Source organism: Heterodontus francisci, chromosome 4 (genome assembly GCF_036365525.1).
Source record: "Heterodontus francisci isolate sHetFra1 chromosome 4, sHetFra1.hap1, whole genome shotgun sequence".
NCBI lineage: Eukaryota > Metazoa > Chordata > Chondrichthyes > Heterodontiformes > Heterodontidae > Heterodontus > Heterodontus francisci.
The window spans coordinates 148,803,543-148,817,574 of NC_090374.1; positions in this window are offsets into that span (position 1 = coordinate 148,803,543).

A 14,032-nucleotide genomic window follows, 5' to 3' on the forward strand; every position below is an offset into this window, starting at 1 on the left:
CCCAATTTTCTAGAAGGCTTTTCTCCCTGCTCCAAAGTGTTCTGCCACCATACTGTTTTTGGCCTTGGCTTTGATGGCCCTCTCTGCCCAAACAACAGCCTGTCCACCTGCTCACATTATGCTAATGATATAGCAGTTACCAAATCATTTGCAGCCTTATAGCTTAGTTCTATTGATTTTTTTTAACCTTATCCCAATTGTTGCTATGTTCAATGCTTAACAATAAATCATTTCTTCTTTGTAGGTCTATCTTTGCAAAACATTTTATACCCTCAGCTCCAGCTTCTGGGCATCCTCTGCGATCATAGGTAGCCTTGTTTCTGAGATGCAAATAATGTCAATATTCTCACTAGTTATTCATATACCTTTAACACCAGTACTTTATTTCTGAAGCGGCTTGTGTCTGTACAAAACATTTAAGTCTGTGCCTAAAACAATCCTTGGGCACGCTTGTTGCAGAGCTTTGTAAGGGAGGAACACATTTCAGGAATTCACTTGCAGAGGTCAGTGTTAAATAATCAAGGTTTGCACAATTTTCCTTCTATTTACAATTAATGGTCAGGAATTGTGAATACCACAAAATGCTCATGCTGATTCTCTCATCCAAATTTGCAGTTGGCGTTCCCGTCACACAAAGTTCTGTGCAGGAATGTTAAGTTGTCAAAATTATTCCTAATTTCCTCTTTTCTTAATTTGCTCTATTCCATCTCCCACTCTTCCCACTGCCCCCCCCCCCCCCCCTATTATCAGTTTAAAACCTCCTTAACTGCCCTATTTAGTTCCTTTGAATCTTAGCTTATTTCTGTACATATTGAGTTTTAAGGTGCAATCGAAGTACAATGAGGGAATGCGTAAGAATGGCAACTGTACTACGTATGTGGTTCACGTGAAATAATCATTAATATTTGGTAGTAGCATGATGCTTATACTATTGCAGCATTCACTGAAGCATTTATGATCTCCCTATCCAAATGCAAATGGGGGTAAGGTGAAGAAAAATTACAAAAATTGTTCAGCATTTTTATTTCATTTACACCGCCAAACAATTGCCAGATCATTGAGAAATTATCTACCAGAACAAGCTACCACCCTTCAGCCTCTCCATACTAGGAGCTTTTTATTTTCAGTATATTTCCTTACTGCAGTTGCTGGATGGCTTATCCATGTGCCAATGGCCATTCAAGAGTTGGTGTAAACCCAGAATATTTTTTACAAGCTGTAAGGTTATTTTTGAAGATATGTTTCTACACCAAGTGAGCGCTTCAGAAATGGCATGTTCACCATCAAGTTCAAGATTCAATTTGCCTGAATTAGGGCCTGTCCATAAACTGACCACACCCCCAGATCAAATTTGTGAGATTCTGTTAACTGCACTGGTCCAGGAAAACCCTTCAAATTGTGCTCGTTTACTTAAGTGTGCAAGCACTAGTAAGCACTTTAGAATATTTTTTCATATCAGAAAATATTTAATTTACTAAGAAACTGACTAGTGTACACCAATAAAACTATTAAATGGATTAGTATAGTTTTTTTAAGTCATTTTCAGTGACGTTAAATCAGATTGTTCACAGGTGGAGGACTGCCCACCCTTATTAAAATAAGTCCATTTTCACCTGTATTAATAAAAGTACCACTCTTAAATACATCAAGGAATACTTTTTTAGTGGAAAAAGTGAAATAATTGCTTTCAATTATGCTGCCCAATTGTGCTAGTACATGGAAGATTTTATGTTGGTGATCAGGCAAATGAATTTTCGTGAAAACTTGGAAGTGGAACCTAACCAGTGCAATTTTGCACGCAATTTCTCAATTACGCCCAAGTGGAAGCTCTACCCATTAGCCCTAAATTTACAATTCTATTAGCTGCAGTGTAATTGGTCCATTATGTTAAAACACCTTCATAACCTAAAGCCACTATGTGGAATTTTTCTACACTATTCTGTCCATAGATTAATCTTTTGATGATAACTGAATGAACCTGTAATTTCTCAATAACGTTTAAGGTATCAGTTATTTAAAAAAAACTAGATTTGGGTATGCGTGTCAGATGAACTCTAGTTGAACCTACTGGGGTTGAGATACAGTTATGGCTTTATTACACTGGATTGTTGGTATATTGCTATGCTTCAAAGTGTTTGTATAGTTTACCTATATAATTTGCAATTCCCTGTTTTGAATTCTTTTCATAGCTTATTTTTTTCAATCCTTTTCAACTTCACACATCATGCAAATTAAATGATGTATTTGCAAATTGATTGTGCTGCAATTTGCATGTTATGAAATGTAAGAGCAGTGAGACCAATAAACTATAATATGCAGTGACAGTTCCATGCGTTCTGGCCTACGTGAATGGTAGAACTGATCCAACCATAGTAAGTTCACATATGTAAATATAATTACTATATAGGTCAGTCAGACTCGCTGCATTATGCCCAGCAAAGCATCTCAGGGTGGGTCATCTGCACTTTTGCTCCCCAGGAATAAAAAAAGGATATAAAGATCAGCTTAAATCTAGCTTAAAATATTTCTGCTGCCAATCCTATTTGTTAACACTCAGTTGTCCCTCATTCACATTCAGAAATTATCCAATTTTAATTGGTTCTCACATGAGAACCATGATATAATTGAAGCAGTTTCCCTCAGATAAACCTCTTGTTTTTGAGACTATTGTTTCTGTAATTTTTAATAGGAACTTATGTTTCTATAGCACCTTTCACATCCTTAGGGTGTAGCAAAGCATATAACAGGCAAGTGTAAGTGTAATTTTTAAGTGTAATTACTGTTTTAAAGACAAACACAACAGCCAATTCTCACACAGCAAGGTTCCACAAAGAGCAGCTGAGGTAAATGATCTGTTAATCTCTTTTGATGATGTTGGTTAAGGTCCGCCTGAACTGAGCACCACATTAACATATTCAAAAAGTGACTGCACTCTTGTAACAGAGCTTTGCAAGGGAGGAACACATTTCAGGAATCCACGTGCAGGGGTCAGCGTTAAATAATCAAGGTTTGCACAATTTTCCTTCCATTTACAATTAATGGTCAGGAATTGTGAAACTCACAAAACGCCTGGGCTGACCTCCTTGTCCAAATCCACAGTCGGCATTCCCGTCACAAAAAGCTCTGTGCCAGTCAGACTGGACAGGTGAAGATTAGTGGACCAAAGGTGAAGTAAAAATTTTAAGGAACTTAAAAAGTCGATTTATGTTATGCTAGGCTCCTTTGAGGAGGACCCTTTGTCTTCCCCTCCAGCAAAGAGCTGAGATTGTTTGCAGACATATAGCAATACAAAACATCAATTGACGATGGATTGTTTCCATCTGACCAATCCTCGGTAGAAGCAGCATGACTTCTAGCTATAACCAGATGGATCTTCAGTATCACTGATTAACAGATCTCCATATTGACCAGGGTTTATCTGTTTAACTTGACCCCCAAATCTCTCAAATTGCAGGGAGCAGCTAAATATACAGGAGATCAGATTTCAATCTCAAATGTTGGGAAGGCCATGATCTTAAAAGCAGAGGTCAATTTACGTAACAACATTCAGAAGTCATTTTTGGTTCACTTTCCTCCCATTAGGAAGGAACTCTCTAAAAAAAAAAATTATTTCTGGGGATTTGGCACCCTATAGCAAGTTCCAGCAACATATTAGGACAAGCTAGGGAATTGCATTCACATCTATGCTCAAGAATTTGGCTACTTCATTACTGATTATTATTGAACCATTAATGACCGAGGTTGGCCACTATGCTAACCACCATATTACTGTACCCCATTACCGACATCACTGGACCAGTAATCCAGAGGCCTGAACTAATGATCCAGAGACATGAGTTCAAATCCCATCCCTGCAGCTGAGGAACTTGAATTCAGTTCATTAAATAAATATAAAATAAAAAGCTATTTTAGTAATGGTGACTGCAAAACTACTGGATTGTCGTTAAAAACCCATCTGCTTCACTAAGTCCTTTAGCAAAGGAAATCAGCCATGCTACCCGGTCTGGCCTGTGTGTGACTACAGATCCACAGCAATGTTGTTGCTTCTTAACTGCCCTCTGAAATGACCTAGCAAGCCACTCAAACCACCACGTATAACTATGATAAGTATAAAGCCAACAGACCACCTGGCATCGACCTAGGCACTGTATTCGGATGCAATAAAGGCACACCCAGCCCATTCGACCCTGCAAAGTCCTCCTCAGTAATATCTGGGACTTGTGCCAAAATTGGGAGAGCAACAGCCTGACAGTCATACTCACCGAATTGTATCTTTCAACCAACATCCCAGACTCCTCCATTACCAACCTTGCTTTTATCCTATCCTACTGGTAGGACAGACCCACTGGAGGTGGCGGCACCGTGACATACTGTCATGAGGAAGTGTCGCTGTGAATCCTCAACATTGACTCCAAACCCCATGAAGTCTCATGGCATCAGATCAACCATGGGCAAAAAGACCTCCTGCTGATTACCGCCCTCCCTCACCTGAAGAATCAGTGCTCCTGCGTGTTGAACACCACTTAGAAGAAGCACTGAAGGTAACAAGGGCATAGAATGTACTCCGGGTGGAGGGCTTCAATGTTCATCACCAAAAGTGGCTCGATAGTCCCACTACTGACCGAGCTGGCTAAGTCCTGAAGGCCACAGCTGCCAGACTGGGCCTGCGACAGGTAGTCAGAGATTCAACATGAGGGGAAAACCTGCTTGAACTCCTCTCTGCCAATCTACCTGTCACAGATGCATCTGTCCATCACAGTACTGGTAGTAGTGACCACTGCACAGTCCTTGTGGAGATGAAGTTCTGTCTTCAAACTCAAGACACCCTCCAGGTGCGTTATCCCTCTACTAAATGGGATAGATTCAGAACGGATTCAGCAGTTCAAAACTGGGCATCCACGAGGTGCTGTGGATCATCAGCAGAAGCCAAATTGTTTCCCATCACAATCTGTAATCTCATGGCCTAGAATAGCCATCACTATACCATTACTTTCACAGCGGCACAGTGGCGCAGTGGTTAGCACTGCAGCCTCACAGCTCCAGGGACCCGGGTTCGATTCCGGGTACTGCCTGTGTGGAGTTTGCAAGTTCTCCCTGTGTCTGCGTGGGTTTTCTCCGGGTGCTCCGGTTTCCTCCCACAAGCCAAAAAGACTTGCAGGTTGATAGGTAAATTGGCCATTATAAATTGTCACTAGTATAGGTAGGTGGTAGGGAAATGTAGGGACAGGTGGGGATGTTTGGTAGGAATATGGGATTAGTGTAGGATTAGTATAAATGGGTGGTTGATGTTCGGCACAGACTCGGTGGGCCGAAGGGCCTGTTTCAGTGCTGTATCTCTAATCTAATCTAATCTAATCTGAATGAACCAACATGGGTTTAATGAGGAAAGCATGCCAGGAACAGGACAAGATGTCCCTAAAAATGAGGTGCCAACATTGTAAAGCTACAACACAGGACTATATGCATGCTATACAGTGGAAGCAGCATGCTACAGACAAAGCTAAGCAATCCCACAAGCAACGGATCAGATCAAAACGCTGCTAAACCAGTCATGAATGGTGGTGGATAATTAAATAACAGGAGGAGGCGGCTCCTTGAACATCCCCATGCTCAAAGATGGCGAAGTCCAGCATATCTGTGCAAAATCAAGGTTAAAGTGTTTGCACCCGTCTTCAGCCAGAAGGGCTCCTCCTGATCTCCTCAGCATTACAGATGCCAGTCTTCAGCCAAGTTGATTCATTCCACGTGATATCAAGAAACAGCTGATTACACTGAATACTGTAAACAATATGGGCCCAAAAACATCCTGTGTAAAAACATGCTGAAGGCTTGTGCTCCACAACTAGTTACGCCTCTAATTAAGTTGTTTCAGTATAGTTATAACACTGTTATCTATTTGACAAACCGGAAAATTGCGCAGGTATGTCCTGTCCACAAAAAGCAGGACAAATCCAATCCAGCCAATTACCGCCCCCATCAATCTACTTTCAATCATCAGCAAAGTGATTGAAGGTGTTGTTGATATTGCTATCAAGCGGCACTTGCTTAGCAATAACTTGCTCACCAATGTTCAATTTGAAATATGCCAGGACCACTTGGCTCCAGACCACTTGATATCCTTGGTCCAAACATAAACAAAAGAACTGAATTCCATGGTGAGGTGAGAGTGACTGCACTTGATATCAAGGCAGCAATTGACTGAGTGTGGCATCAATGAGCCCCGGTAAAATTGAAGTCAATGAGAATCAGAAAGGAAAGCCCCTTCACTGGTTGGAGTCATGCCGAGCACAAAGTAAGATGGCTGTAGTTATTGGAGGCCAATCATCTCAGTTCCAGGACATCACTGAAGATATTTTCAAGGCAGTGTCCTAGGCCCAACCATCTTCAGTTGCTTCATCAGTAACCTTCCCTCCATCATAATTTCAGAACTGGGGATGGTCGCTGATGAGTGCAGTGCTCAGTTCCATCTTTAACTCTTCAGATGCTGAAGCAGTCCATGCCCGCATGCAGCAAGATCTCAACAACATCCAGACTTGGGCTGATAAGTGGCAAGTAAAAACCATCTCCGACAAAAGAGCTTATCAACTTCCCCTTGACATTCAATGGCATTACCATCGTCAAATTCCCCCACCATCAACATCCTGGGCTTCACCATTGAAACATAGAAACATAGAAAAATAGAAGCAGGAGTAGGCCATTCGAGCCTGCTCCACCATTCAATACGGTCATGGCTGATCATCCAAACTCAGTAACCTGTTCCGGATTTCTCCCCGTATCCCTTAATCCCATTAGTCCTAAGAACTATATCTAACTCTTTCTTGAATATATTTAATGATTTGGCCTCAACTGCTTTCCGTGATAGAGAATTCCAAAGGTTCACCACTCTCTGGGTGAAGAAGTCTCTCCTCCTCTCAGTCCTAAATGGCTTACCCCTTATCCTTGGACTGTGACCCCTGGTTCTGGACTCCCCCGCCATCGGGAATATCCTTCCTGCATCTAGTCTGTCCAGTCCTGTTAGAATTTTGTAGGTTTCTATGAGATCCCCTCTCATTCTTCTAAACTCTAGCAAATACAAACCTTATCGACCCAATCTCTCTTCATACTTAAGTCCTGCCAGCCCAGGAATCAGTCTGGTGAACCTTCACTACACTCCCTCCATAGCAAGAACATCCTTCCTCAGATAAGGAGACCAAAACTGCACACAATACTCCAGATATGGTCTCACCAAGGCCTTGTATAATTGCAGCAAGACATCCTTGCTCCTGTACTCGAACTGACCAGAAGCTTAACTGTACCAACCACATAAATGCTGTGGTGACAAGAACAGGTCAGATGCTGTATATTCTGTGGCAAATGACTCGCCTCCAGACTCACAAAAGTCTTTCCACCATCTACAAGGCACAAGGAATACTCTCCACTTGCCTGAATGAGTACAGCTCCAACAATACTCTAGAAAATTGGCATCATCCAGGACAAAGCAGCCCGCTTGATTTAAGCCCACCTTAAACATTCACTCCCCCCACAACCGGCATATCATGTCTGCAGTGTGTACCATCCACAAAGTGCACTCAGCAACTCACCATAGCTTCTTTGACAGCACCTCGCAAATGTGCGACCTCCACAATCTAGACGAACAAGGGCAGCAAGCGCATGAGACCACCACCACCTGCAAGTTCTCCTCCAGGTCACACACCATCCTGATTTGGAAATATATCGCCGTTCCTTCATTGTTGCTGGATTAAAATCCCAGAACTCCCTTCCAAATAGCACTGTGGGAGTATCTTCACTACACAGACTGCAGCGGTTTAAGAAGGCGGCACACCACCATCTTCTCAGCAGCAATTATGGATGGGCAATATATGCTGGCCTTGCCAGCAATGCCCATGTTCCGTGAATGAATAAAAAAAAGATTCATGGCTGCTAAAGACATCCTGGCACTGGTAGCCACGTTGTTTCAAGGACACTGTTTCAACCTCATTTGGGTTTGGTATAATTGATCACTTGCAAAATCCTCAAAAAAATCTCCTAAGTTCAGGAGCCACTGAAAGTAAATGAAAGTAATTTACTCTTCTTTATTTATTCATTTATTATATCTAAGAAATCTGGTGGCCTTTAGTCGCCCCCCTCAAATCTAAATCAGGGGACATAATCACTGACCAACACAAACAAATGGACCGCTGGGTTGAGCACTACCTAGAACTGTACTCCAGGGAGAATGCTGTCACTGAGACTGCCCTCAATGCAGCCCAGCCTCTACCAGTCATGGATGAGCTGGACATACAGCCAACAAAATCAGAACTCAGTGATGCCATTGATTCTCTAGCCAGTGGAAAAGCCCCTGGGAAGGACAGCATTACCCCTGAAATAATCAAGAGTGCCAAGCCTGCTATACTCTCAGTACTACATGAACTGCTATGCCTGTGCTGGGACGAGGGAGCAGTACCCCAGGACATGCGCGATGCCAATATCATCACCCTCTATAAAAACAAAGGTGACCGTGGTGACTGCAACAACTACCGTGGAATCTCCCTGCTCAGCATAGTGGGGAAAGTCTTTGCTCGAGTCGCTCTGAACAGGCTCCAGAAGCTGGCCGAGCGCGTCTACCCTGAGGCACAGTGTGGCTTTTGTGCAGAGAGATCGACCGTTGACATGCTGTTCTCCCTTCGTCAGATACAGGAGAAATGCCGTGAACAACAGATGCCCCTCTACATTTCTTTCATTGATCTCACCAAAGCCTTTGACCTCGTCAGCAGACGTGGTCTCTTCAGACTACTAGAAAAGATTGGATGCCCACCAAAACTACTAAGTATCATCACCTCATTCCATGACAATATGAAAGGCACAATTCAACATGGTGGCTCCTTCTCAGAGCCCTTTCCTATCCTGAGTGGCGTGAAACAGGGCTGTGTTCTCGCACCCACACTTTTTGGGATTTTCTTCTCCCTGCTGCTTTCACATGCGTTCAAGTCCTCTGAAGAAGGAATTTTCCTCCACACAAGATCAGGGGGCAGGTTGTTCAACCTTGCCTGTCTAAGAGCGAAGTCCAAAGTACGGAAAGTTCTCATCAGGGAACTCCTCTTTGCTGACGATGCTGCTTTAACATCTCACACTGAAGAGTGCCTGCAGAGTCTCATCGACAGGTTTGCAGCTGCCTGCAATGAATTTGGCCTAACCATCAGCCTCAAGAAAACAAACATCATGGGGCAGGATGTCAGAAATGCTCCATCCATCAATATTGGCGACCACGCTCTGGAAGTGGTTCAAGAGTTCACCTACCTGGGCTCAACTATCACCAGTAACCTGTCTCTAGATGCAGAAATCAACAAGCGCACGGGAAAGGCTTCCACTGCTATGTCCAGACTGGCCAAGAGAGTGTGGGAAAATGGCGCACTGACACGGAACACAAAAGTCCGAGTGTATCAGGCCTGTGTCCTCAGTACCTTGCTCTATGGCAGCGAGGCCTGGACAACGTATGTCAGCCAAGAGCGACGTCTCAATTCATTCCATCTTCGCTGCCTCCGGAGAATACTTGGCATCAGGTGGCAGGACCGTATCTCCAACACAGAAGTCCTCGAGGCGGCCAACATCCCCAGCTTGTACACACTACTGAGTCAGCGGTGCTTGAGATGGCTTGGCCATGTGAGCCACATGGAAGATGGCAGGATCCCCAAAGACACATTGTACAGCGAGCTCGCCACTGGTATCAGACCCACCGGCCGTCCATGTCTCCGCTATAAAGACGTCTGCAAACGCGACATGAAATCATGTGACATTGATCACAAGTCGTGGGAGTCAGTTGCCAGCGTTCGCCAGAGCTGGCGGGCAGCCATAAAGACGGGGCTAAAATGTGGCGAGCCGAAGAGACTTAGTAGTTGGCAGGAAAAAAGACAGAGGCGCAAGGGGAGAGCCAACTGTGCAACAGCCCCGACAAACAAATTTCTCTGCAGCACCTGTGGAAAAGCCTGTCACTCTAGAATTGGCCTTTATAGCCACTCCAGGCGCTGCTTCACAAACCACTGACCACCTTCAGGCGCGTATCCATTGTCTCTCGAGATAAGGAGGCCCAAAAGAAAGAAGGACCTCAGGAAATGAAATCAGTTCCTGAATATAAAGAAATTCAAGTGAATTACCTCCCTATGCATTACCAGGCAGGGCATCTTAAGGATTGACACAGATCTAAAGAACATGCATTTTCTGCCAGCATTTTGACAATTTCTCCATTTTTATTTTCATGGTGTAAGTGACCAAAAAATTTCCTTTCTTTTGGCCTTTCTGGGGATAGGCTAATCAATGAATATTCACTATAAGCCCACTGACTCTCATTGCTACCACAACCACACTTCCTCACACCCTGATTCCTGTAAGGACTCCATTCCATTCTCCAAGTTTCTCCATCTCCATCTCATCTGGTCCAATGATACAACCTTCCACAACAGCGCTTCTGCTATGTCTTCCTTTTTCCTCAACCAAGGAATTCCCCCACCATGATTGTCAGGTCCCTCGACCGAGTCTGTCCCATTTCCCACACTTCTGCTCTCACCCCTTCCCCTCCCTCTCAGAACCACATTAGGGTTCCCCTTGCCCTTACCTTCCACCCCACCAGCCTCCGCATTGACTGAATCATACTCCGCCATCTCCAGGGTACCACAACCAAACACATCTTCCCCTCCGCAACGCTTTCAGCATTCCGGTGGGACCGTTCCCTCCGCAACACCCTGGTCCCTCCTTCCCACGGAAACTTTCCATGCAAGCAGAGGAGATGAGATACCTGCCCTTTGACTTCCTCTCTCCTCACTGTCCAAGGCCCCTGTCATGCAGACCCCCACCTGCCAAGAATGAAGCATATTAATTTTGTCATATGAGCATTGATTTTAAACTTGGAGGAGATGCCTATTGCACCCCAGCTGGTGCTCCCCTCCAACCATCCAGAGAGCCAGCCAAGGGCTGAGGATGTCACCAAGGAAGAGGAGTCTAATAGCCCTCATGGGACACCGTCATCATCATCATCATCATCAGCTTCCTTGGCCCCTCTGATACAGGGACCATCTGTGCAGCTTAGCCCAGTGACGGAGTCTGCCCCTGCAATGATTCAGGTGCAGCAGCCTCCAGAGATGTCCCCACAGGCACCTCCATGATGAGGACCACCACCACTAGCATCTGCGTCGCAAGCTGAGATAAGTGAGCAGACTGCCTCCACCTCCTCCAAGGCCACAAGAGGAGCACCACATAGAAGTGGCCGAGCATGGTGGCACCACGTTGGGCAGAGCACTCAGTGGGTCACTGGGGCATCTTCTTCCTGTAACTGTGCACTGTTTTCCTTTATGAGCACCATGTAAATATTGACACGAAGCCTGACATGTGAGCCTCCTTTTATTAATGGCGGGACAAGAAAAATGGTGTGAAGTGGTGAAGGAGAGTAAGGGTACATCAGTATGACAGTGAAACCTCTGGGCAGAAGTGTATCTGTCATTGGTGGTAAGAGTTTACATTGTTCCAGGCTATGTCTGCAATGGAAGTGTTAGCACAGCCAGCTCAGAGTGAGTTCCATACCATGCTCTTCCTCCTGGGTCAGAGGGGTTCACTCGATATGTGTCTGGATCAGATGATCCCTGACGTAGATGGAATCCTGGCAAAATCTTCATGCCCCGTGCCGGGCCTGGCCACCGCCCTGTGCAGTCGGGGCACCTCAGTATTCTGCATCTTCTCCCTCTGACTCCTCTTCCTCCTCCTCTTCCACATCCTTTTCTACGTCCTGCTCCTCCTCTGCCTCTGGCAAGATGTGTATTTCTAGGACCTCACCCTCCTCCAAGTGCACACCTCTTTGGAGGGCCATGTAATGGAGAGCACAGCAGACCACCTCAATGATGGAGACCATTGCAGGATGGCTTTGCAGGGCATCACCCAAGCAATCCAGGCACCGGAATCACACTTTGAGAATCCCAAAAGCCTGCTCAATGGTTGTCCTGGTGAGCAGATGGCTTTGATTGTATTGCCTTTGTGCCTCTTTCACAGGCTCCCATAGAGGGGTGGGTAGCCATCTCTTCAAGGGCTTTCCCTTGTCCCCTAGAATCCATCTACGGAGTTTAGGGGCTGAAGTGAAGAGCTGTGGCAGCCTGGACTGCTAGAGGATGAAGGAATCATGGCAACTGCCAGGAAAACAGGTGCACACATGGAGGAAGCTCTTGTTGTGGTCGTAGACCAGTTGAATGTTGAGGAAGTGGAAACCTTTCCTGTTGATTATTAGCGCAGGAAAGTGGCATTGAGGTAGATGATCAGCCGTGATCTAATTGAATGGCAGAGCAGGCTCGACAGACTGAATGGCCTGCTCCTGCTCCTATGTTCCTTAATGAATCTCACTGGGCAATTACTGGGTGCCTTGATGGCCACATGAGTGTAATCAATGATTCCCTTCCCCTGGGGGAATCCAGAAATGAAGGCAAAATTCATTGCCTTCTGTGCCTGTGAGGTCCCGTCTTTCTGGCTCTCACAAATAGGTCATCAGTAACCTGTGAGATGCAGTGGTGTGCAGCCATTGGTGAAATGCTGCCAAGGTCCGCATGATCCTTGGAAGGAGCCAGAAGCAAAGAAGTTCAGGGCCACAATGACTTTGAAGGCTACCGGCAAGGCATGGCAAGCAATGCTACGAGGGACAATGCTGACAAGGGCACAGATCTCTGTGACCATCTGCCTGGAGAGTGTCAGTCTCCTGCGGCACTGCTTCCTGCTCATCTCAACGTAGCTCCTTCTTCACCAGTAGATCCTATGCTGAGGATATAGCCTCCGCCACCTTCGTGCCCCTTGTCCCTCTCCTCTGCACCCCTGATGCCCGGTGCTCTGTCCCTCCTAGGAAGTGTGTTGCTCCTCATGACCACTGGACCCAAAATCTGAGAGTTGTTACCCCATTACCAGCTGCAGCCTTCCTTGTGCTCAGGTGGTCTCCCAGTTGTGTTTGACAGCCTTGCCCCTCCTCTCATGCCCCCACGATACCAGAAGGGTGACGATCCCCTGCAATCCCCGAACACACTGCTCACTCTCCCCACAACTTGCACTGACCAACTGGCACCTGTTTCCCAATGGCCAAGTCCCCCTCTGTGCCATGCACCCTTTCATGGGGCCCAGCTAATTCCCTGGAGCGGCCATGACTGGCTCCCTGCTGTGTGTCCTCCTCCATTCAGCTTGTCTAACCAAGATAGTGTGTGCAACCCCTGCGCAACCCCCGCCCCGCCAAAATCAGAACATGCCCCTTAACGAATTCTCAGTGAGCTCTTTAACAATGATAATTTTCTTTCTTAATGTTCTGGGTGTCATGTCGGGACCGCCCTCCCCACGTCCTGGCAAAACTCGCCAGCGCCAGAAACAGCATTGGGAAACCGGGATGCTGGTCGGCACCAGCATTTTTGTCCCCCGCTCGTCTCCATTCCCACCCCCAGCAGAACCTGAAAATTCAGCCCACTTTCTCCACAGATACTGCCTGACCTGCTGAGTATTTCCAGCATTTTCTGTTTTTATTACTTTAAACCTGTGGGTTTTTATCAATTTACATTTTTCCCATCCATATTTACTTTGGAGCAAAAGGTATTTCTGAGCTGCATGCATTGCCATGCTGCTTCATCTTTGTGGGACTAGGGACAGTTCATGAATTGCATCAGAGCTGTTTACCAAAAGAAGTGTCTTGAGTTTAACTTGTCTGCAGAAGTCATTGTGCTTATGTTACCAGCCACTCCTTCACCTTTCTTCCACTTAAAGGAGGCATGGCTGAGTATGTGCAAGTGGAGCATGTTCTGTAGCTGTTGGGGAAGTTTCCATCAACCTAAGCAGCTATTTATTTTATTTGGAAACAAGACTCCAAATAACCCTTTTACAAAACAATAGTTAGTAGGCAGTCTGCATCTCCTTTTACTGCTCCCTGGCACAATGGGATTTAACAGCTGTTATGGACAGGTGGCAAGGGGTGTGGGTGGTTCCCACTGTTCACCTCCCAACTGATCGTAATCGTGTTTTGTTTAAAATGATGAATTAGCCCCTGAGTGTT